This window comes from Ischnura elegans, chromosome 6, assembly GCF_921293095.1.
Source record: "Ischnura elegans chromosome 6, ioIscEleg1.1, whole genome shotgun sequence".
Taxonomy (NCBI): Eukaryota; Metazoa; Arthropoda; class Insecta; order Odonata; family Coenagrionidae; genus Ischnura; species Ischnura elegans.
Genome location: NC_060251.1, coordinates 86,890,351 through 86,914,819, shown reverse-complemented (window position 1 = coordinate 86,914,819; position 24,469 = coordinate 86,890,351). Strand labels below are relative to the sequence as shown.

Here is a 24,469-nt window from a genome sequence, read left to right as displayed (position 1 = left end):
GCCATCTGACCAGAAGCATAGAGTAAGTATATATACTTACTCTATGCCAGAAGATAACATTAACCTTGGAAAATATGGTCGTGATTTATTAACAAATTTTAGGTTATTCGTCGAATAAGCCTTGTGTAGGCTTTCGCGGTGTGGCGAAGATTTAGTGGAGAGGTTTCGGGGCTTAACACCACGTGCTTAACACCATCTGTGTAGACGACAGTTTCGCCAGCAATGCAGTGACCTGTAGAAGCCAGCTGCATTGCCGGCGAAACTTTCCTCTTCAGAGATGTTTTTGGTGAGATTTTATTCCCTTCATGGCAGATAATCGATAAGAATAACATCCAAATACTTCGTATGAAACATCGATACATCAGTAGTTACATAACATCCATTCCTGAAGGCCGTTTTACACGGGGCACGGACTTACGCTGGTTAGAACTGCATCAATTTCTAAAATGGAGCGGAATTGCGCGAATGCATGAACAAAATTAAAACGGGATATTTTGCCGTCTCACGTCCACGCATTCTCGCATGTGTTCTGGTAATTCACCGCTCTACATGACGCAATTTTGACTGCGCCTTCGTACACACGTCAGATTGCGCAAGTACGTGCCCCGTGTAATATGGCCTTAACAAACGATGAAAATTTGATGAACTTACACTTCTCGGTAGCTATTTCAGAGGTTTATATGATTTACACGCGGTTCATTCAAAATGTTCTACAAATTCCGCTAAGTATCGCCGGAAACCACCATCTACCTCAACTGGTAAAATGACATAGGAACTTAAACATAGGAATGCTAATATTTTCTTCCCGTGTCCCGCCCCACCATCCTCCCTTCATGGCGTTACCCAGTGGCGCCTCCTATTTCTCCAAGGCTTCCTCTAGCCCTTCCATCCCTCCACCGCAACTCCCGCACCCCGCCGGAAGTTCCGACCTGTGCCGTTGACTGGTGACCTGGCGCCGCAACACTTCCTCCCCGCCCCCGCCTCCTCCTCCCCCGCCACGAGCTGTTTCTTGCACCCAGCTCAGGAGGCGGAGGATTAGGTCCCCGCTCCGCGCGACGCGGGGCTCAAAGGGAGTTCTTGGAGTCGGTAATTGATGGCCGCGGCTCATAATGCCCTCGAGGGTGTGTCGCTACATCCCCTGGACGGCCGCGTTATAACATAACCCCCAGTGTGTTCCTGTACTCATAGCGGGGGTCCCATGCCCTGCCGAGCCATGATGAGTGAGCAACTAATTTCAACAGTTAATTTTCAACTCTGACTCTTTTGTTTCATCTAGGGACACAGCCTATCAAGGGTGTAAAGAAGCTTTCATCTCCGAGAATATAATTTCATTCTGCTGTTTGCACCCTTAGTCTTCGTAATTTGTGGAACACCGCTTTTCCCTTATCCGTCGAATGTCTTTTGTGTGGTCTTTAGTTTAAATTTTATTTAATTGAATGTTAATGCTGAATTATTATTATCATTATTAAAGTATTCTGCCGATTAAAGTAGGTTTCCATGGAGTACTTGAGAAGAATTCTGTGATCCTCCCTCCCCGTTCACTTCCCTCTTCAATTCACAATAATGCCTGCTCCCTTTCATTCTATCCTAAAAATCCTATTCTTTTCCTTCCTCTCCCTCGTTTACCTAACACCCTACCCTCTAACACTGTTTTTAACATCCTCTCCCCGCTAAGTACTCGCTCCATCCATACGTTCTGTTTCCTCCTTATCTCATCTAAAAGCTGCCTTCTCCTCACCCACCATGTCCCACACTTCGGCATTCCTCGTCCTCTCCGTCCACTTCACCTTCTCCATTCTTCGCCACACTCACATCTCTAATGCCTCCAGTCTTAATAAAGCGTTTAAAACTTGCTTTTAAGTACCTACTCAGTGATATTATGCGAGAAGTTCTGTTGTAAGCAATGAATCTGTCGTATTTTAACGCTGTTGAAAGATGTCATAAAAAGCAGCGAATAATGGGATGTATATTTTAGTGCGTTATACTTTACGAATGCTTCTTTGGATAGATTTTACGTCCGAGTGATGGATGGGAATACTTATAAATAGTTTTTGATCGCGCGATCAAATGCTTTGTAATATAAATATGTATACTGAAAATATTAGTTAAATAAGACATTGCACTTCTCCACCAACTTTAATTGAGCATGACGCGTTTCTTTGTTGCAACATTATTATAAGTCGTTGGAATTATTGGAAATATTGTAATGTCTTATTTAACTAATATAAATAACTTCCAGCTCATCGTGCCACGTATAATACAAGATACTGAAAAGGTGTCCCCGAAGATACTTGTTACACTGTTTTCGGTTACATTTCCAAGTATTTCTGAGCTAAACGTTGGACTTCAATGTCTATAAAGTCATTTATGATTTTGCTCTCACCGTGAGCAAGCGAGGACGCCTTTCATCCTGGATAACGCTGTCTTAGCCTTATCATTGTTTCCTCTTTGGGGACTTAAGTTTGTGACTTATCGTCAACATAATTTAGAAAGTGGAATGATAAGTACACCGGAAACCCATTCTGATTCGAGTCGCAATCGTTCTGGGAAAACTCTGATGCCTGTCACTCGACTTCAGCGAGATGCGGAAGGGCAGATGGTGTTGTTTCAGTCCTTCAAAGAAAGGTCATCGTGAAGTCTCACTTTCTGTTCGATAGTCCTTTGTAATCATTGTCAAGTGCAAACCCCTGCATTAGGAAATGTAGTAGATAATTTTAAATTCTCAATTTCGACTGAATTAATATTTGTGAGTTCCTCTATGTATTGACGCCAAGAGAATGTATTATTTATTGAAACGGTTAAATGAGGGAGGAGTCATTGTGAATTGATGCATGAAGTTCGACGTGGGTGGGGAGACAGGTAATTTGAAATATGCTGCATTTAAATCTACCACCATCGTTAGATTGCTTAAATAAATATGTGTTTCCATTTTGTATATTTTGCTTGTCTTTTTGTAAAAGTTTGAAGTATCGTCTTATTTACTCTCGGGTATCTAGTTCTGGCATTCTTTTCGAGCGTTCTTAAACATTCAAAGTGTGATTTGATGCCCCTGTTTGTACAATATACGTATTGATAAGTCTTTGTTGAGCACCTATGATACTTTTTCTTGGTAAAATTTTCACCCTATGAATTTAATTGAAGAGAATAGCCTGCATCTCTCCCAACTCGCACCAGTGATGTTCTCATGACTGTATATCCGACGCCAGGTTAAGAGGCCATTCCATAATTCTGTAAGTTAGGTCACCTTTTGCTGTTCGTTTATTTATTTAAAACCCGGTATTTACCTCGAATACTGAGGAATCCGGTTTTATCTCGAATCTTGAAAAATGTTATTACTTCTTTGTAAAGGAATGCTATCAGCATTAAGACTCTAAAGAAGTGCATTTAAAAGCGACTGCATTTCTGTCTAACAATCCAGTAACTGCGCTTCTTTCATCTCTAGTTTCATTAGCTTAGTTTAGGGAAATTTATATAATGATGTGGGTGAGTAGGCTGCAGTTTTATCTACGGCGTTTTTAAGCAGGCGTCCAGCTGCTATTGTTATTTTACGGATTATATCCCTGAATGAGCTGTCAGTTCCCCCGGAAAAAAGACTTTTTTCCCTTTTTTCGTTGCGGTGGTCGCCACCTTCGAATTGTTCAGCCTTTTGAACATCCTGAGATGTGGAATGGAAAAACAAGCTCAGTGCTGTTGGTTCATGTGAGTGCTCGAATCGATAGACGTTCCCTAGTAGCCGTTTACTTAGTTGAGTTTTCGCTATGAGAATTCCCGTATGTTTTTTTTTTTTCTCTTTTGCCCCCTTCCCTCTATTGATTTGAGCTGTGATGTATTCCGTGGGCCGTGGTTTTTCGGGTTGTTGGTTTTTTTTGGCCGCTTCCGTTGTTTTTTTCCTACACAAGGGTGTGTTTTTTGTCGCAAAAGGGGTGATTTCACGGCGGAATGATGCATCCGGTGGTTTCGGGGAGAGTTTAAATGCCCCCCACCCCTATTCAGCCGGCATTCAACGCGCGGCGTGAGGTACTGGTGCGGTGGGGTGGATGGGAACGGCCGTTGTTATGGTAAGCAGGGGTGTGTATATGGCCCCCTTGTGCGTGTAGCGTATGGAGATTCCCGAGGGTTGGAGGGGGTGATAAAGGGGGGTCGCAGTCTCTCCCAGTCGGTTGTCCTTCGTAGCGCGGACGTGGAAGACATCCCTAAATGGCTGTTTCGGCCGCGGGTATCGAAAGGGGAGACATTGGTGCAGGTCGGTGATCCGATCATGTGTGCAGATAAAGAATCAGGTGCACTGTGTTTTATTAAGACTGCGATTTTCAGGAAATCCTGTGGAAATTATGAAGTTGGTTCAGCCGGGCTATTGTAAAGAGTCCACAAAGTTATGTAAGGTGCCATCCAATTAATACTCTAGGTCAGTGAAGTAATTATTGAATTGAATTTTGCTGATCTACCGCCTCTCCTTCTGAAATAAATTCAACCGTGTTTTCTGTTCCCTCTTTCCGGAACTCCTGTCAACTTTAGTCTCATGACCACAGGTGCCACATTTTTTAATCGAGCGCTTTGCTTTGACTTGGATTACCAGTCTTTTTACTGCTAATCTGTAATATATAGATACATTTTGTTGCGATGGGAATGAAAACTTGAACGAATTAGATTCCATCTTTTGTATGTACAAAAGTGTTATATTAGCATAGATTAAATAAGGTATTTCACAATATTTCTTCTAAGTTTAGGGAAATAATTAGAAATGTATAATTTAATCTGTATTAAGGATTTCCAACAGTGGGTGTGGGGAGGCAGCTTTTAGATGAGATACGAATAAGGCGGAAGGTATTGATGAAGGGAGTTCATAACAGGAAGGAGACGTTGGAAACAGTTTTAGAGGGTAGAATGTTAGATAAAGGAGAGAGGATGAGAATAGGAAGTTTTCGATAGATGGACAGGGAATAGGCCTAATTGTTAATTGAAGAAGGAAGAACATGAAGGAGGGGGGTTCCCAAAATGCTTTTTATGTACTCCATTCAAACCTACCTTAATCGGTAGAATATTTTATTAATAAGGATTTCCACCACATCGTCCCACGTCACATACATGATATGCATTATAATAGTGTTACTCGTTTTTTTATGGTAGGTCTACGTCGCTTTTAGAATTCAACTCTCGTGCCGTACGTAGCCTTCTCACAAAGACGATTTTTTCCCACCTTCCTTAAATCATCAGTTTCTCGCTAGGAGAAATATTATTTTCTGCGGCGCCATTGCCGAGATCGTAAGTCTTAATCCCCTCCGAGCCGCCCCTCTTCTTATTTCGTGCCGTTAAGGTTTATCTCTTAATCTTCTTTACGTCTCCGTGATATCCACCCCTCGAAACGTATGAGTCTTGCCTGTCGATCCCGCCCGCTCCCCACTTCACTCGTCTTCCTCAAAACATTAATGCCTCACACGTCCCGCCACCGCCCACATTCTCCGCCCCCGGAGGCGGCGCCGGCTCCCTCTTGCGACTGACACTGCCCTCCATCGTGCCCCGGTCGTATCAACACGAGCAACCTACCTCGAAAGAGGATGAAGTGCTCTTGGGTTTCCAACCTGGTGAGAGAGGTCATTCTTTGTTACGTTTCGACGTACGTTAGGTTCCCTGTCTTCAGGGAATGGTATAATTCCAAGGTAATCAAAGTCATCATGAAACTATTTTACTGATTATGGTAGATTTCCTTGGCGTACTTAAATACTAATCTGTCAGCCTCCCTTTCCTTCATGTACTTCCCTCTTCAATTCACAATAAGGCCTACCCTCTTTCATTATAACTACAAGTCCTATTTTCTTCCTTCCTCTAGAGAAAGAGAAGTTAAAAACACTGGGGAAAATGTTCTAATGAGTAATTATTTTGTATGATGTAAACAATAGCAAAGGCTTCGACGCCAATGACTTCTATGACGAATCTCAGACGCGACAAAAACGTCCTTCACTCGAGAAGGAGGTGATATGTCAGGAGTCTACGCAAAATAACAGAATGTCAATGCCCAAGGTGGTTCCCATTGTTTTCCTAAACGCTTTTAAAAATACCTCTCCAAGGCCGATTGGCCAAGATCGATGGCGAGGGTAAAACGTGCGCAAGGTGTAGCTAGGAGAGGAGTAGGAGGAAATGAAAATACGTGATCAACACTTTCTTTCGCAGTTGGCCCGAAATTGCGAAACAGATTGGGTCATTCTTGAGAGGAATCGGTGCATTAAAAAAAGATTTGAGAGCAAATTATCCTCCTTCGCTTGCACTCTTGCATTTGCTGAATTAAGCCAATAGTGAAGAAAATGGAACGAGAGGAGGTCAGTGGCTCTGTAGACGTTTTTATTTTTGTAACATTTTTATCTTAGACCGATAAGCAACTTGTAGGAGTAACGACCCCAGTAGAAGTACATCAATGTCAGAAAAAGGATAGCTCCCCCTCAATACACACCTCAATTGACTAAGATTGATTGTAAGCTGAGACTCTTGACAATTTTTCTTTTATATTGAATTGTTTGGTTTTTATTTCTTGTACGTTTTCAAATCCGCTCGAATCTATATGCGTTATCTTTTTTCCCAGAGGTGTGAAAGGCTTCGCTCTTTTTGTAGTTCAGAATGGAAAAAAAAGCATGTGCAATATCCTCAGCTTAACTTACGGCCTCAGTTTTCTTGCGCTCGAACTTCATACAATATTCCTCGCATTATCGCGTGCGGAATCCCTCCTCGGCCGGCGGCGGTCGCGCTTTCAAAGGCCTCCCACGACCCCTGCGAGGCGTGCCGCGGTCGAGTCTATTCACCGCCTCCGTCAACCCCCGCTTGTCGCTGTCTCCTACAGAGGTGCCCGCGACCTCTCCCACCCCACTCAGGCCGGCGTAATGCAATATCGCCGCAACGCCCAAGGCTTGCGATACATGGGGGGGGGGGGGGCTCATAAAATTCCGCGCTAGCTCATTAGTAATGCGTTGGTTTGGCCGGGGGGGTATCAAGGTCGCTTACTCGTGTCATGAATCTGAGCCTGATTTATATTTCCACCCACCGAACTATCGTGAAAACTCGTTACATGTGGGTGATCCATTAGTTTTTTCACTTTAAATCCCAAGTAGGTGAATCAACAACGGTTTGTTTTATGACAGAGGTGGTCATCTGTGTTTATGAGGTTATTTTTAGTAACGATGCCCTGCTCTACGGAAATTTATTTGATATTGGACATGCATGGACTTATAGAAGATTTTTCGTGCTGTTGAAGACGTTCCGAATGCTTTCCGTTTTTTCCCCATCTCGGTCAGTTCTACAGATTTGAAAATACTTTTTGTCTAAGCATTTGGAACTTGACGCTTGGTATATCTCGCGCATTCTATTTTGTAAGCACCTTGAGATCAATCCTATTTTATCCTAATGGCTTACATTTTCTAGATTGAGTTCTTACAGATGATTTTGTTTTTCTTTTCTGCATTGAGCTTGGTATTTAATGCATTTTCCAAGTTAATGTTCTTAGACCCATGTCCTTTGCCCTAAGGCCTTGTTTTCAGTGTTTGGTAATTTTTTTGCTGATGCTTAACATTTGGTAGACGCTAGAGGAACTTCGTTTACCATTTTTATCCTTTTTTTAACCGTCTTGCATAGTAGTGTGGCATTGAAGTTTCACATTATGACTGCTTTGTCACCTTGACTGTGTTCACGAAGCACAAACCTTTAAATTTTTTGCATCAAAATAATATTTGAACCTCAGTCGCATTGTTTTCCTTTACGTTAAGTTTTAGTTGTCGCGAAAACTAAGCCTAGTTATGACATCCTTTGTCACCGTCTTTTGTAGAAATTAATATATATGTGGTCATCATTAAATTTGGAATTTCCAGCAACTCTTAAGTTGTTCATAATCTGTCGTTGTTTAATCGAGTATTATAATGAGTTTTGCAGTTTTGCCCTTTTGCCATATTCGGTGGGTCTTCCTTTCATAATCGCGTCATTTCAGCTTTTGGAATGTTGTCATTTTATCTCGCGCTTCTGGGACTACGGTAATATATTCTGCCTCCTCTGTGTCAATTATTGATGGGAAGCAGGTGACACTGTCGAGGTCACGAGACGCCTACTTTTGCATAAGTGAGGTCATTAAAACAAACCGCCGCTGGCGCTCGCGTAGTGAGCCGTAGCAAGCGCGGGTCGCACTGCAGGCGAATTTCGTCCCGGGCTGGGACAGCGTCCGTTACTATTAATGCCCCCGCGACCCTCCCCCTCCTACTTCTAGCCTCTTATTGCACGTTTTCAGGGTCTACGTGGCCGCGTGGGTTTCCGCGGGCGGACGTCCACGTGTGTGTATATTGCGACATGAATAATTACGCCGGGCCCGCGTAGTTCGCCGTTTTGTGTGCCGAGGTCGGGCGTGGCGCCACCTGCCACCCCTCTAGTCTGCGGGCGCCAAAAGCTAGCGAAAGGGAGAGTTGTGGGAGGGAGGGGGAATCTCTTAAGGCCGATCGGCCTCTGGGAAACTTTCTTGCGAGTTCCAGACCCTATAGTTTAAATATTTTTCATTCCCTCCATACCTCGACTCTCATGATTCACTCACGACACCCCAAAGTGACGAAAAATTTAATCAGTCCGCCTCGGTATAAGTCCTCACCGGCCATACCGAAGGTCGCGGGTTCGATTTCCGCCTGGATGGGTTGCCCCCATCTAGGGTATGGGTCTGTGTGTTTCTGCTCGTTTGTTTTTAGCTGTTTATTTATTTCCATACCGCCGAAAGCAGCACATATTGGTCTTTAACATCGGTGTTGATTAAATATTTACACAATTGCGTGTACACGAACATTTATGCTCTGGATAGGGGCAACCAACCCAGGCGGGACTCGAATCAACGGCCTCTTATTTGCAGACGAGGACTATACCCCGCCGCCACCGAGCCCGGCAATGTTGTCATTGTTGAAACCCCCGACTTAAAGGCCTCATTGTGCTAATTTCGGTGGTAATTGAGATGAATAAATAAATTATATATTCATAGATTTCTATTTTGTGTCCCCTCGATGATGGAAACCCATTGACCTTTACCAGAGGAAACCTCAAATCCGCGGGAATTTCGGGATGTCTGGAGAATTCCGGGAAAAATCAGCTAATTTTCTAGTAATGGTGAGGAACTTTGGTGTAAATTCCTCTTGTTTCCAATTTATTGCGTTAATCAACGCTCCATAAGTGTTTAAATATGGACTATTATTGGGTATGAATCCAAGAATAATATAATTATGCGTTGTTTTCGTCGGGATACTGAATTAGCTTTTTGTGGATTGATTTTAGCCGTATATAGGTTTTCCTTTATCAGTACAAAAATTAATTTAGTTGAAGTGCAATTGACCGAAGAAGATAGCCGGTCGGCGGTCACCCGGTAAAGGGAATTGATAACTCTATTTGATAAAAGTAACGGAAAACTTAGAGAATTTACGAAAAGCGTATCGGTAGACATGATTATCTGTTGTTTTCTCTTGAAATTAATTTATATTTTGTTTTTCGTGGGAATGTTACTCCTTACTCTGTGATTTCATTTCGACGATGAGTTGATACGAAATTCATAAATTTAATGGCATTACAACGATTTAAAATGGCAATCCGTAAATAGCAACTACTTTGATGCGCATTTTTTGTGTGTATTTACATTTAGATTTTCAGGTATCGCATGTTTTCCAGCCGTAATTCCCGAATTCTCTGGAATTTGAGTTATTTAAAAGTTACGAATGTGGTGTTGACAGCGATTTTTCCCTAAACGTTGTAATTTCCTCATCCAGGAGAGTAGAAAATCTTGATGGATACAACTGTATAACTTGGAAAATAGTATATGACCTTGTCGAACTATGGTGCATAGATTTCTTTCCGCAACTTTTTTCTGCCCCGCCCGACCTTTTCGAACCTCATTCCATCGCAGTATCAAACCTTCTTCACCGCCAAATCAGTCCATCCCTCTCTCAACCCCCTCTTCTTCGCCCTCCACTTCCCCCCTCCGAAACTGCGTTTTCCCGCTCCGTCGCTGCCGACGCCGCGGTCGCCATGGAAACGGTCGCGCCGCCCCGCTGCCGTGACCCTGGGCCGTTCCCAATCGTCCCGGGGTGGGTCCTTCAGCCCCTCCCCATCCTCGCTCGTTTCCGGGAGTAAACTTCCGCCTTTTACCCCATCCTCCACTTCTCTACGCTCGCTGCTGCCGTTGCTGCGAAAACACCCAAGGGATTTATAAACAAATACAACTGCCTAAGAACCCGCCTCTTTCTCTCTTGGGCGGCTCACTTCGAAGGCGTTCGGATATTAATCCTTGTTCTCCCCTCAAGTATTCCTCCTTTAGCAGATGGTGTACTTGTTGCGGAATGGGAGATATATTACGATTCCCGCTGCAGTACCGCTGCGGGAAACCGCTGGCTAGCCAGTGGAGTCGGTTTGATTCTTCGGTCTCGTGTGTAAATTTCATCAGTTTGATGATAACTTTTGGCAATCGAAATTAAGAAATGAGTTTGATGTCCGGTAAAATTAATGTAATTACGTAATAAATATTAACATTTAATAATTGAATTTACGATATTTTTAATAAGGATATTGTATAATTTTACGATTTAATGAAGAGTATCGACGTCGAAGCGTCATAATCAGTTTTATGGCGTAATGGAGAGGGATTTGTTTTATTTAAGACACTATATTTTCATTACTAGAGTGATTCATCCCATCTTCCATATTAACCTGTATAGCTCTCATGATCGAATTGCTTCTGTAGCACTATTTTCACTGGAAACATTCTGCGTTAATAGGCGCGTTTTCGTTACTTCGGATATCCCATTTACGCCGTAATAGCTATAACCCTGGCAACTCCACCTAATTCTTTATTCAATTCGGCATGCATTAACTCTTTTTTCTGTAATCGAAGCCTGATATCCGAGTTCGATTATTGAAAGGAGATATATCTCAGGAAGTGGAAGGATTGTTTGACCTTATTAATGTAGTTCCTAGGAAGTCGTTATGGAATTTCCCTTATGGAGCGTATGGCGTCTGACAGAGATAGACTCTGTTGCCGGGACAAAGGAGCGGCTGGGATTAATGCGCACCTGGTTATCAACGTCACCTGCCACGCCCTTGGTTACACGTGCGCGCAGGTATCGCCTAGGCCGAGATGTGTCCGCTTATATCCTGGTGGTTAGACAACCCTCTGATCGCATATGTGTTCCACTGTCTGCTCTCAGCTTGTCTCTGGGTTCCTCCTCGTTGTCTGCTGCAATCATGAAAATGTTTCAACTCTCTAGTATTGCCTTTACTCTATTTTTATTATTAATTATATATTCATTTGTTTGTTTAAAATTCCCTTGGGAACGTATTCTTAAAGTAGATTGATGTACATAATACATGGTCATTATTGAAGTATTCTACCGATTAGGTTAGGTTTGCAGTAGTATTTACATGGTATTTAGGCAGTCTCCCCCTCCTTATCTTCTATTAATAATAAGGCTTACAACCTTTCATTTTGTCTAACAATTTCATTTTCTTCCTTGCTTTCCCTCGTTCTATCAATGCTCTTTCTCCCCACCCATGGCATAACAAGCGTTTTTCCTCTACCACGGTTTTTAACATCCCTCCTCCCTCAGTACTCACTTGATAACCCTCTGTCTCCTCCGTATCTCATCTCGAAGAAAGTGTCTTGGAGCCTTTAAAAGATGGGTGAATTGTCAGGAAGAAATACGTGATCGCTTATGTTGCTTGGCTGGTGCATCCTCCGCAGGTGGGACTCGATCCTCCGGTTTTTGGATCGGAGGGCGGAGGCGTTACCCCGCCGTTCCCGAGGCTGAAAGGCATTCAATTACATCTTCAGAAAAACTTACATTTTTCATCCTGCTTTTAATCTTGAAGCTCTTGTTTTTAAGGAATAACTCAGGGGCTTTTTCGTCGAATACATTCTATTAAGATAATAACTAAGTCGGTAAATATTTCACATAAAGCTCGGCATTTCATTCCCCAAATTGATCGAATGAATCGTCTTCATGAATCGTGCTTCCTACTCACATTTTACATCTAGTTCTGGCCTTGCTAGCATTTGCTTACTGAATGGGAAGTTGAAATTCACGGACGAGTTAAATACGAGGACAAATGAGTAGATTAATCGCATATTTTTGGGTGAGTAAATCTGACATTAATGGAATTGTAGTCAGTCAACGTCAATGAATTAAACTCCAACTGAAGGGAAGTATGTGATGTCATTTAGTGAGCGTAGAAGAAAGAGCTCTAGTAGGTGAGTCGAAGAGCATTAGATTGACTTGCTGGAGTAACATATGTAGTCGGTGAATGGCAGTGTAGGGCAATATTACTATGTGTGGACCTGCTTTCCATGGAACCTGGGACATTTACTTCAGTAATAATGACAATAACTTGTCTTCATTAGGGCCGGACAAATTTTCCGCTATGTGTATCCGGTGTAAATGACCCTCAGATACGTCTTAATTGTTGCCGTCTCTTGTCCGTCCCCTTTTGAAGGCGCTCGCGTCGCTCTGGCTCTGAAGCGGCGGCGTTTTTAATTCGGCCCATCGCCGCTCGGCGGCGCTTTAATTCATTTCGTTTCAGAGTCCTCTGGATGGCAGTTCTCTACACTACTACCTCATAGGGTCGAGTCGTTCCATACACTTCCACTATGGGAATTGAGACGTCCGCCATTTTAGTTCTTCCGTCTCTATAGAGTCTTATGGGGGAAAGTGATATAATGCCAGTTTTTTCATAAATACGCGATTCCTGTCGCATTTTCGGTAATTATAAATTATAATATATTCAATCTTGATGTACTGGGAACACTTTACTATCAATTTGTAAATTTTAAATCGTGAAAAATAACAAATAATCGCGCTTCATTCAAGTTTTGATTATTTTCACAGGACGTTTTTCTAGATATGAAACTCTCATATTTATGTCTGAAACAGGGTAAATTATTTCCAAAACTACTATTACTGCTCCCAGGGCTACTATATAGCGTTTTGTTCTCGTCAAAGGAATAATTTCAGATTTTGAAAAGTCCAATATCAGCTGAGAGAGAATTGTTATCTTCAGATCGGAAGAGATTTCGCATGTAATATCCAAGTACAGCGCAATGGATATTATACGAGGAATTTGAGGGCAAGTCTGGTCAATTTTTAGTGCCGACAAATCGGAACTATTATCCTACCCCAAAATTAGACAAGAAGAACTACAGAAGTCACAAGCTGTCATGCAGTTTATGTACTTTTCACGAGAGTTGCAGATCATAAAAGATATCATCAAAGGAGGTATATAAAAGAAAAAAATCACATTTTTCCAAAGTATATAATGTACACACACCACAAATGTTACATTTTAAGATTTCCAGAATGATTTAACAATTCCATTGAAACTAAGATTACATAACGCAAAATAAAAAATAAATCTTAAGTGCACAAGATGTAACATTTCTATTAAAATGGATTCAAATTAGTAGGAGAGAATGATGAATAGGTGATAACAGCTGCCACACACTTGCATTCTTCTCAATGTTGCTATGTTCTTTTGCCACCAATGACATTGACTACTCGAATATTTGAACCTGTAATTAAAAATATGAATAAAATTTCGAGCTTTATTACACCAAAAGCATTTATTCATAAGTAATTTAAATGAACAGCATCTTAGTGATACATCAAATTCTCACAATCAACAGTCCTGATAAAGTTCTATAATGTGTAGATGTTTATTAAAAATGCAATCACTTAAGTTTCTATATCATCTTTCATGGTTTGAGCAATAGGAAATTACTAAACGTGCAATTTCAATTGGCAGACAACTTTCTGGAAATTAATTCTATTACCAAGATGGCAATCTTCCTGTCAGCATACTAAATTATAAAAAGGAATAGTATGACATTAACATTCCACAACACTGTTACTCAGTGGCATAACTATGGGGGGGGGGGGGGAGGGAAAGATCCCTCCCCAAAGCCTCAGAGAAATAAAAAAATTATTTATAATTATTTTATATATTGAACTGCATCGACTAAAAGTTAAATCTTTAGCACCAAAATGATTTCAAATGTATTTCTAGGAATGTTATTCTCCAAAAATTTTCTTGGACTGATTCGTTGTCTGAGGGGGAGTTTGCTACCCCAGGCCATCCTATCCTTCCCAAAGCATATTCCTAGTTACACCATTGCCATTACTCCTTCACACAAATATTTCAACATTTATCAGATCATCTAAAATTATTATCAAATTGAATACATACAGTCATATTAAACTATTCCATTGCCTAATCTCGACCATCGTATGCTCTCCCCCTTTAAAAAATATTTACATTTTAAAACATTCCAAACAGCGGATTAGGTTGATAGATTTCACATTTAACAGGCATTCATAAACGTATCCCATATTTTAACCCCAGAATACTGTTCAGCAAAGAATTCATGTCAATAGTGAAGGTACCCCCCAATTAATGACCCTCATTATAACGATGAACACCATTTACCTATCTCCATCAACACCACCATGGAATGTGTCATATAGTTTCCTCTAGTATTACATCCATTATAATGACATTCAGACCAGGACTAAGCAGTCAATAGTTATGGAAAAAAATTGACTTAATAAGAGGAATCTCAGAATAGTAGTGAATTAATGCACAGCAAGACCAAACTTGCCTGTCAAAAGAACCACTAGTAATTATGAAGAACAGATTTCAACCCCAGAAAACTATTCAGTGAAGAGTTCAAGTCAATGCTCATGGTACCATCCAATCAATGAGATGAACAACATTTACATTCTCCATTAACACCGTCAAGGAATATATATTCCTTTAAGTACAACATATGATCTAGTAATTTGCCAAGAAGGATTAAGTAATCCACACTTCTGGAAAGAAACTAACTTAAAAAGAGGAATCTCAGAATTGCAGTGCATGTATGCACAAAAAAACTAAACTTACCCATCAAAATAAGCATTCTCAATTATGAAAAAGAGACTTGGCACTAGAAAAAGTTTTGAAAGCAACTGAAGCTATACCAAGAAGGGCCCGTATCGAAGGAAAAATAAATATATTGGCCCATGCTGCTGATGTAGCCTTAAAAGCCTATAGTAAAAGTAACCTCAAATCAGTAGCCCAGGTAGAATAGTAATAAAAAGTAGGATTACCGGTAATTGAAGATAAGACTAAATATATGAAAATTGGAAGAGTGGCAGAGCCTAACATTTCTCTGCTGGTGTTTGGTAGTCACCATTAACTGCCAAAATTAAATAGATGAAGAGATACAAATATGGGGATAAATTAAGCTAATAGATGCTACTGGAGCCTATCAAAATTATCGTAGATTCAACTTCTCAATATACCAACTCCAGATATATATAAATTAGAATGTATACTATCATAATACAGCAAGTGCTCGTATATGAGACTGAGTTAAGGACCCTAACAAAGCAGCCTTAGAAGAAGTAAATAACTGTTGGAAATTAAATATTGAGGTGGATATATGGTTCAACATTTGACGAAGGGGTTTGGAGAATACTGATAAACATAGAGCAGGAAACTTCATAAAACAAGATATTGTCACTGTGATCAGAAGTAGGAGAATTGCTTGGCTTGGTCATGTAAGAAGAAGTGAGGAGTATGGAGAGGTCAACCAGAGGGAAGGCACCCACCAGGAAGACTAACAATAAGATGCAATGACCCAGTGGTTGAGGACATGGGCTGAGTTGGGGAAAAGGTTGACATTATGGAGGACAGAGGAGTCTGAAGAGACAACTTGTTGGTAAGGCCAAATATCAACTTGGATTTGAGTATGGATTCATATTACTTGCAATATTTACCTTGATTAAACATGTTTTGTGCTTGAATTCCCCCTCTCTAAGAACGATGGTTGCACTTATTTGTAATTTGATTTCAGCATTAATCTCATGAGCATAATAACATTTCATACATACTAATTTCCTCTTCAAAAATAAGGGGGTACTTCGTAACTGGAACTTTAAAACTTGACTGAAGGATTAAAAGCAGTGGCTTCATAGTATGTGGTTTACAATAGCATTGATTAAAAAATTCAACCATGTTGCAATGACCTATTGCAAATTTTTTTTAACCATATGCTGAAGTAGAAAACTGAAAGTAAGAATTACAACTCTACAGCATGCTTAAAACACTCTGTTGTACTTAAATCATACATTATAGTATGCCTTTATAATGTATTCTACTGAAAACCAAATGATTCTTTGGTGTTCTATACAACAAATACATGAACTAAACAAGAAACCCAAAAATTACATTTAAACATGAATTATCTTCTGTATGTTAATCGATGAAGCCATAATATCTTTGGAAAAGAATGATGCCAAGCTTAAAATGATAAAAATTCAGCCAACCAGTGATGTATAATAAAGTTAAGTTCGAACTCAAAGAGAACCAATGCGTCTAATATTTATATGCCACTTTCATTATGAGGTTTTTGGCTTTTACTTGAAGAAATAATAAAAAACTCCTAGTTTTCCATAGCCATATTTTTTAAATAACTTGCAATAATTAGGCATGAATAGTACCGTCCTCTTTGATAATCACTGAAGCCATTTCAGAAAAACCTAAATAATTATATATTTCCATATTTTACAATTAGTTACTAAGCCCGAATACGTACCACAAGTAAATATTCGTCCAAAGATGTTGAAACTTCAAGTACACAGGAGCAGACAGCAGCATAAGCACTGGGCCACGACAAAAGTTCGGTGTTAATGTATTTTTCCGTTTTAACCAGCCCTAGGAAGGTAATCCTCTTCACTGGACTTAAACTGGAATTAAAAATTCGGAATGAGCCAAGGAAAAGATTAGTCGCAAAAGCGACTCGTCGAGATTTTAATTGCATCCTAAAATTAAGCATTCACACTACTTCGAAATATAATAGTCATTCTTCTCATAAACTACACACAAATAAAGCAATGAAAAGTGGAGTTTCGTTCACTAATATGTATCCAGATGCGCAGATTCTAGTCGAAAACGTAATTTCCTTTATTGATGTAAATGACCGTAAGATTACTTCATACCGGCATTGACAAAAACAAATATTTTTATTGAATACAAAACTAGCAGCACTAATGGTTATTGTTACACTTTCTGGTACGTAGTAAAGAACTACATCAATCATCTCTGCAACCCAGACTAAATATTACATTTTAGTCACAAAATTTCACATATTCCATTGATGAATAGAAAACACAGAAGCACAAAAACACTCGTCAAGAACCTCGCCGGATTATCTGAACCGGAATACGTATTTTTTAAAATTACTACTTATGCACAGTTCAAACCTAATAATTGAAATACGTGGATCAACACTATTAAAAATTTAAGGTAATAGTATTAAAGGAACCATTAAGTGTAGAAAAACTTACCTCACGTAGGCGGGAAGACGTTGTTTGGTGTCACTTGTCCCTTCGGCATATTTGAAGCCATTTCGCTCTTCTCTCAGTATTTTGAGGGAAACTAAAATTTTTAAACACGTCCTTGGTGCTAATGGAGCAATTAGGAGCCGAACTACAACCTATTGTGCCGTATTTCTACTACAAATAACGGAAAATCTTGCCGAGCAACTGCCAGCCACATTCACTGTCTGTATGTAAACAACAAGTGCAGAGAACAAAGATGGTAGGATGCGACGACTCAACTTTGTAGTGTATTATCAACAATCCAGAGGACTCTGTTTCGTTTTATCCGCGCGCACATCTCTGGAAATCCTCCAGTTTCTCACCCCGCCACTGGCGGCGCTCGCTCCGCCGCGGTCATGTCCGCAAACGTCAAGTTTCAGGATCACTTATTCATAAACTCCCTCCCAACCCTCCGTCCCTCCCCACCGACCGTAGTTTCGCGTCGTCTACGGAGTATCGCCGTGTAAATCAACCGAATTTGCTATGCAAATGTACTCTGTCTCCTCTAAAGTCACATCATTCGTTTGAGCCTTCGCTTGAGTAGTTTTAGCGCCGGAAATTTCGATGATGAAAACTTAAAATTTCTTAAAAGTGATGGGTAGTCATGAGGACGTATGTGCAAGCTCTATGATTTTGATGAAAATTTATCTCTCGATATTTTCGGTGGAGTTTCAGAAGAGTACCCATTTTTTTATGTTTGCTGCTACTCTAAATATAAATGTTTTCATTAATTTTATGCAGGTACGTTCCTTAAGGTCGTATGAAGTTTGCTCGAAGGTAAATAATTCTTATCGGTAATTTTTAACCTTCGATTTTCTGCTCATTGTTTCCGATCTTAAAGTTGTATATATTCAATTATGCCTCATGCTACTGAGAATACAGTGTGTAGTTTTAAAAGTAAACGAAGGCACTTCATTCTAGCATTCTGTTTATTCCATCTGTTAGCCTTCTTATCGTATTTGTTGATTTTTATGTATGTACCCTTTACCGATAATAATTGATTTTAAATCAGTAACTGTTACTTTAGTCTCTGTTTTCTAGGTTAATGCTCATAAAATTCGCACCGGCGCTTGGTGAGCAAATGAACGTTACTTGTTCTGAGTGTGAACGAGTTCCCTCTTTGTCGTATTTTTTTCCAAATTGACACTGTCAGATTGGCTCTCGCCGTGAATGCCTGAGGTAATGTTGGGATAAAAGTTCGGCTTGCGTAGAAAAAGCCGAATCCATCGCAGTCCCTTCGTATTGATAAACTTCTCTTTCGTCGCTCAAGGGGCGGGCTTATTATGGCTTACGACGGGAGATGAACGTGTCCAAAATGTCGTCTCGTCGCATTTCGTAGAAAAAAAAGAAACTCGAGGACCCTTCACCATTTCCATTTTGTCCTCCCAACTGCCCTCCCCCCGCTTAGCTTTCTGTGCATTTGGCCCGCTCTCTTTTGTCCCTTCCAAAAAAAAAAACTGTGAGAAATGTTATTCGAGCAAATCGCATGTCCCGCGAAGCAAAAAAAACTTGATGGGCGGGCGAGAACGCTCCGAGAAGTGCTCTTTTGGAATTGTATCATGTGTATGTGTTTCCTCTGTATTAGGGAAAATAAGGAGAGTTTCGGTAATTAACTGATCGGGAAAAGGCCTCGTGAAAAATTCGGAAATATGGAGGAAAATAATCGGAACACCAAGAAAAATGACAGAATATAGTTCATGCGCAACTCCTCATTGTAAACATATGATATATATAAACATATGATATATGTAAACATATGATAGGCACGATGGATATTAACGCTTGAAAGTATTCTAAGTTCATCTCTTAGAAATTAGGCAAATGTCCTCAATTGCAGCTTGATTCAGGCTGATGACGTTTATGCTACCAATAAATAATTACCCTAATGGCTAAAAAGAATTTTTGAGTAGCAAAAACAGCGATACAGGAATCTTGCTATATTAATTAGCTACCTTAGCTATTGTTTTAAGTGTGACTAAATTTAAATATTGATGCAAATTGAAAAGTCAATATTGATGTAAAAGATAGTTACACTGGTCCATAATTATTTCAATGTGTACGACGCGTTTCGGCTCATGGAGCTATAATTTGGTACGCGTTAAAATAATTGCGGAAAAGTACCTAGTATTTCAATATATCGAACTTCCACTAAATCATGCATGAATCAGGTGAATCTACTGAGAGATGTCAATAAGCCGAATTCAAGATGGAGATTCAATTTCGGATGGCAGTCTGGTCAATATGATTAATTTTATGCGAACATTCTTTAACCGGAATGATGCTAATAATAATTATTCAGATGTACTTGAAATAAATCTACAGGCCATCCGTGTGATGCATGAAGATGCTGAATGGCCATTTTCCTCTGGCATCACGAAAATTTTCCCCTGTAAGACTGCAATTTATTTTTATAAAATGTGAGTTGACAGAATCCATGACATGTATTTCTCCTTTCCCCGTAAAGGTTAGGGAGAGTTTTGTTAACATATGCGTTTGAGGAGTATAATATAGTGGCTTTGCTCCCATGGGAACTGTCTCCCGTGTGTCGGACAGACGTCAGCGGCTTGGGAGGATGTGCTTGCCGGCTCGCGTTCCCCCAAAGCGCTGGAAGACCTCTGGGCGCCACCCGCTCGCCATTACCACCAGCCCCATATTCCCCACCCCAATTTTCACCGCCTTGTCACAATGATTCATTCGGAGAAGCGGCACTGTATGCGGGCGAGCGGATAAGCACTCGGGAAGATATCTCCCGCGCTATAAATTTTTATTCCTTTCATCATCATTATTATGGCTTGCTTTAAAAAAAATGTCAGCAATTTATTTCATGAAAGTTGTCCGTTGCTAACTTGATTCCGAGTACATTTCTTTTCATTAATACAATTTTCTCCCTCTAATGGTCATAATGTTCACGATTGTTTGTTCGAACATAATGCAAACTTGTCGCACGTTTCATTTTTGCAACTTCTTTCAATAGTAAGATTAGGTGCATGTTGTAGTTATTGATAGTTTTCCGAGTTAATTCGGAAATTCGGGACCCGAAGATGGGAGCTGGAACGCGCCCGAAACCGTCTTCTTCCAAAAATGAGTCGACTCGGAATTAACCTGGAAACCAATCATCAATTTAATGACCGCGTAATAATTTGCCATTTATAGTATTTGTGGTTTTTCGTTTTAATTATTTCTCGTGGCTATATTTGTCTTAAGCTGCTACTCACTCGTTCTGTGAGTGTCTTGATGAAAGTCTATAGCACTTCTTGTTGAGTGCTGGAAACGCATACAGCAGATTATCACTTCTGTGTCTTCGTGTGACTTCTCATATACGCTTTATCTTTCCTTTTATTCGTGGAAGGACTTGTTAATTGAGTTCCTTTGGTGGATTGCACCGTGAGTCTCTTATTATGAGTTGTTTCCCGAATCCACGAAGATAATGCATTACAAGACATCTTCCCGATGGCTTAGTTACCTGTTCTTATATTTGTCATTAAGAGAGGCACTTACGAGTTCATAATGTCATGGTTTTAGTACAGTGCGATTAGATATCCTACTGTTGGGAGTATATTTGCTATTTGAAAGGAGTCCTTATTAGTTCGGTGAGGTTGGCAGAAGGATGTTGAAAACTAGAGTTAGCAGAACTATAGTGGAGGAAATAATTCTCTAGAGTTAATCTTAAGATTTTTATTGACATCGTATGTCACTTGCTTAGGAATTAAGAAAAGCAATGCTACATGAGAAAGGTTGAGGATTAATTTAGAATGATAGTGTCAAATCTTCCGTGGACAAAAACCTTTACTGGTGGATTCCTCGAAATATATTCCTTCGGTTCAATTCTATTTGTCAATTTTTATTTTTTTGAAGGACAGTGTTTTATACGAATTAGTGGCCCAAATAACTTAATAAGAACTGAAATACAACCCTATTTTTACCTTAAGGAATGCATAATGAAATGAGAACATGTGTAAATTTGGGAAATAACATCCCAGTATATCAATACCGCGTCAATCATGAACAGAATTATTTTGAGTGACAGATTGAGATCGGGTCGGAACTGTATCAAAAAAACCAGCCCCTGAGATGTTGCGACATTGGTGGAAATCGGTATTTAGGCTTATATCGTCCTCCAAATAGTTTTTTATGGAATTTACACCCTTTTTAGTTTCAAAGGTATGATGTCTTTTTCAATAGTTCTCTTTCGGCGTAGCATTTTAGTTCAGGGAAGCATTCCAAGCGAAGTTGTATTTCATACTTCTTGAGTTATGTGATGACAACATTAATGTAACGTTATTGGATAAGTTTCCATTCTTAGTCTCCTCTTTAAAATATATTTCCACTTTGAAAGTCTCGAAATTTTGACCTTACTATTTTAAATTGTGTTCTTATCGTGTATATCTGACACCTAGAGAACCAAAGAAAGGTTGTTTTACAATATTCGTAAATCTCTGCGGTGTCATTCTCGTGTTCATTCGTTAAAAGCAATAAATCTATGTATTCAACTTAAAGAGAGTTGTGTAAACATGTGAATGCTATCGATAACCATTTGTGAGTGGGATATCGGTGACTTTTTCAGGCGACAAAAAACAAGACTTTTTACTTACCACTTAATCTTAAGGTTTGAAAAACTTAAAACTAAACTTAAAACACACTGCTTTTCCTCCTCTTGCCTCCCAAGGAACAGCCACTTGAAAGTTACTGGTCGACTTGCTCGTGGCCATTCAGTATTTCACTTCCAAGGGTAAGCGTTTGGGTGAGAGTTATTTTTTTGCGTCACGTTTACCCTAAATTTTCGCGAATTTAGAGGAGCATTCTTTAAGCGACCGGCGTACGAATGTGCCCCTATTTCGATCTTCCTTTGCTAATTCTTTTTTTTCCTTCTTTTACGACATGTTTGGTATTCCTTATTTCAAGATATTTAAAAAAATATAACAATTCCAATGCACTAGTAAGGGCATCAAGGAGAGAATGGCATTATCAAATGAGACGTTCATGAACAGGAAGGAGCTTATGAGAGGATCGTTATGTAAGAGTTTAAAGAAGAGGTTAGTGAACTGTTTGATCTGGAGTGTTGCTCTTTACCGTGCGGAAACGTGGACACTTGGAAGGATGGATCTAATCATTTTTTATAACGATTACTCTCGGAAAATCAAAATACGAACATTTCATTTGAGGAAAATCATTGGCTTGACCTGGATCCTAGTCAATGAAAGTAATTTCTACCTGCTGTGTGCTCTTTCAGGTAGCTCTGTTAATGTATACCACGGTAAGTCTACGGTTATTTATGTAAAAAATCTGAATTTTTCTTGTATGTGCTTTCATGGAGATAATGTTGTCTTATCGGCTCTCGAGTATTGCTTTAATTTTTGCGGTACAGTGAATTGATGAGGGAAGCTCGTGAAGAAAGGGGAAGCTGGCAGAATGCTACTTAAGTACTGTGTGGTTACCTGCCTAAATCGTTGGAATTCTTTTAATGACATATTCCGGCTCATCGTGTCAGTGTAGGTAAGATAGAGACTTCAGTTATTGTGTACCATTAACTGCGTCACTAAGAATCATTGCATGAAATTGCTCCGTATTAAATGATAATTATCAATGCTCGTATCATTGTTGGAACAGTTTGCTTTGTAGTTGAAGGCATGTTGGCAGGACCCGTCCGGGGGATCGGAAGGGATGGATGCTGTGCAGCGGTGCGTTGCAGGGGGGTCTCAACTTGGGCGGGGAAAAGGGGTACCGATGCGCCGTCCCCCTCCCCCCTATGTGCACTTCCCCCGGTGCGCGGGCGTCGGCCGTTGAGGGGCCCCTCTTAATACCCCCCCTCCCGCGCTCTCGACCTTGAGACGGCGAAGCAGCCAGAGAGAGTGCTATAATGCCGCCCGCTGTCAATGAACCTACCTACCCCTTTCGCCCGCCCCCCATTGGATGAGGCGGCGGCAGAGGGAGCGGCGTTGCCATGTCTCCCCCCTCTCCTCCCTCCCCCGCACTCATCGACCGCCCCCCTCCGCGGCGATCTGGCAACGTCGCCCCCTTATGCACCTCGCCGCGGAACACAAACAAAACACCCTCCTCACGGATCATCTATCTTGTTGTAGGTGTGTGTATACCTACCCCCACCGCATTTACCAATAGTGCAGCGGGCGCACCGTCTCTCTACGGCGTGGGCGTAAGGGGTTTGGGGGGGTCTAGGAGGGGAGTTGGACGCGTGTTGTGCATAGTATCTCTCTGCCCACGTGCATGCCTCCCGTCCGAACTATTCTCCGGAGCGGAGCAGCTATTCCGCCTAGAGAGAACCCATGTTGTTCGGTAATGACCCTCGTGTGCGATGGTCGTATGATGATGCCTTCATCGCCCCTCCTGGACCGCCAGATTATATCGCCTCTCGTTCCTTCACTATCGATGGCATTAGTCCTCTTCCATTGGGATACTTGTTACCCTGCGGGCTCCGTAGGCTAATGGGATGACTAATTCGTCGTCGAGGATGCATACAAAATGTCCCCAACGTCATTGACGAGATATATCCTTTAATGATGCAGATTCATTGCAAAGCATGATCCTCTTGTCTCACAACTATCTTTCTCCTTCTACTGTAAAGTTTCTCCAACTATTTTCAGTAAAATATGTAACTTCTATAGTCCTATCGGCCCCATCCTACATAGTAGTCGATGGGAAAAAATTTTTCGTTTCGGTAGTACTCTTTGACGAGTTAACACAGTGGATGCAATATGTGAAAATAGGGTAGTGCATTGTAGTTTTCGTAAATTCCATCCTTAGCCTTTCGCGTGTAATTGTTCAAGCTGAAGGCAAAAAAAGAGCTGAATTCGTGGGTAGTTAGAATAATCATTAGAGGTAGACATGATATGTGGAGAGGGATAGTCTTGGAGGCTGGTGCTAGTTTCACGAGGGTTTGTGTCGCGTCTTTCATGTTGCCGTATAATTGGTGAATATGATCCTTGACCTTCGCATTTGTCCAATGACAATAAAGGTAATGGGTGTTAAACTTAGAAATGAAGTCGAAGTTTAAGAATCATCCAAATTAAGCCGCGAAGATTGCTCGTATTTATCGTCTTAGGTAAAAAATA

The 24,469-nt window shown here is 40.6% G+C and overlaps 1 protein-coding gene and 1 long non-coding RNA gene across 4 annotated transcripts in view; one reads left to right on the top strand and one right to left on the bottom strand.

The window, feature by feature from the left end:
- Positions 1 to 24,469, top strand: part of LOC124161102 (maternal protein pumilio-like) — a 1,117,691-nt gene that overhangs the window by 468,212 nt on the left and 625,010 nt on the right. The gene's annotated exons all lie outside the window — the stretch shown is intronic.
- LOC124161104 lies at positions 12,984 to 17,453 on the bottom strand. The gene is made up of 3 exons (XR_006865317.1): positions 17,370 to 17,453; positions 16,619 to 16,769; positions 12,984 to 13,552 (listed from the first exon to the last, which is right to left on the bottom strand). It is a non-coding gene; the product is annotated as an uncharacterized LOC124161104 (long non-coding RNA).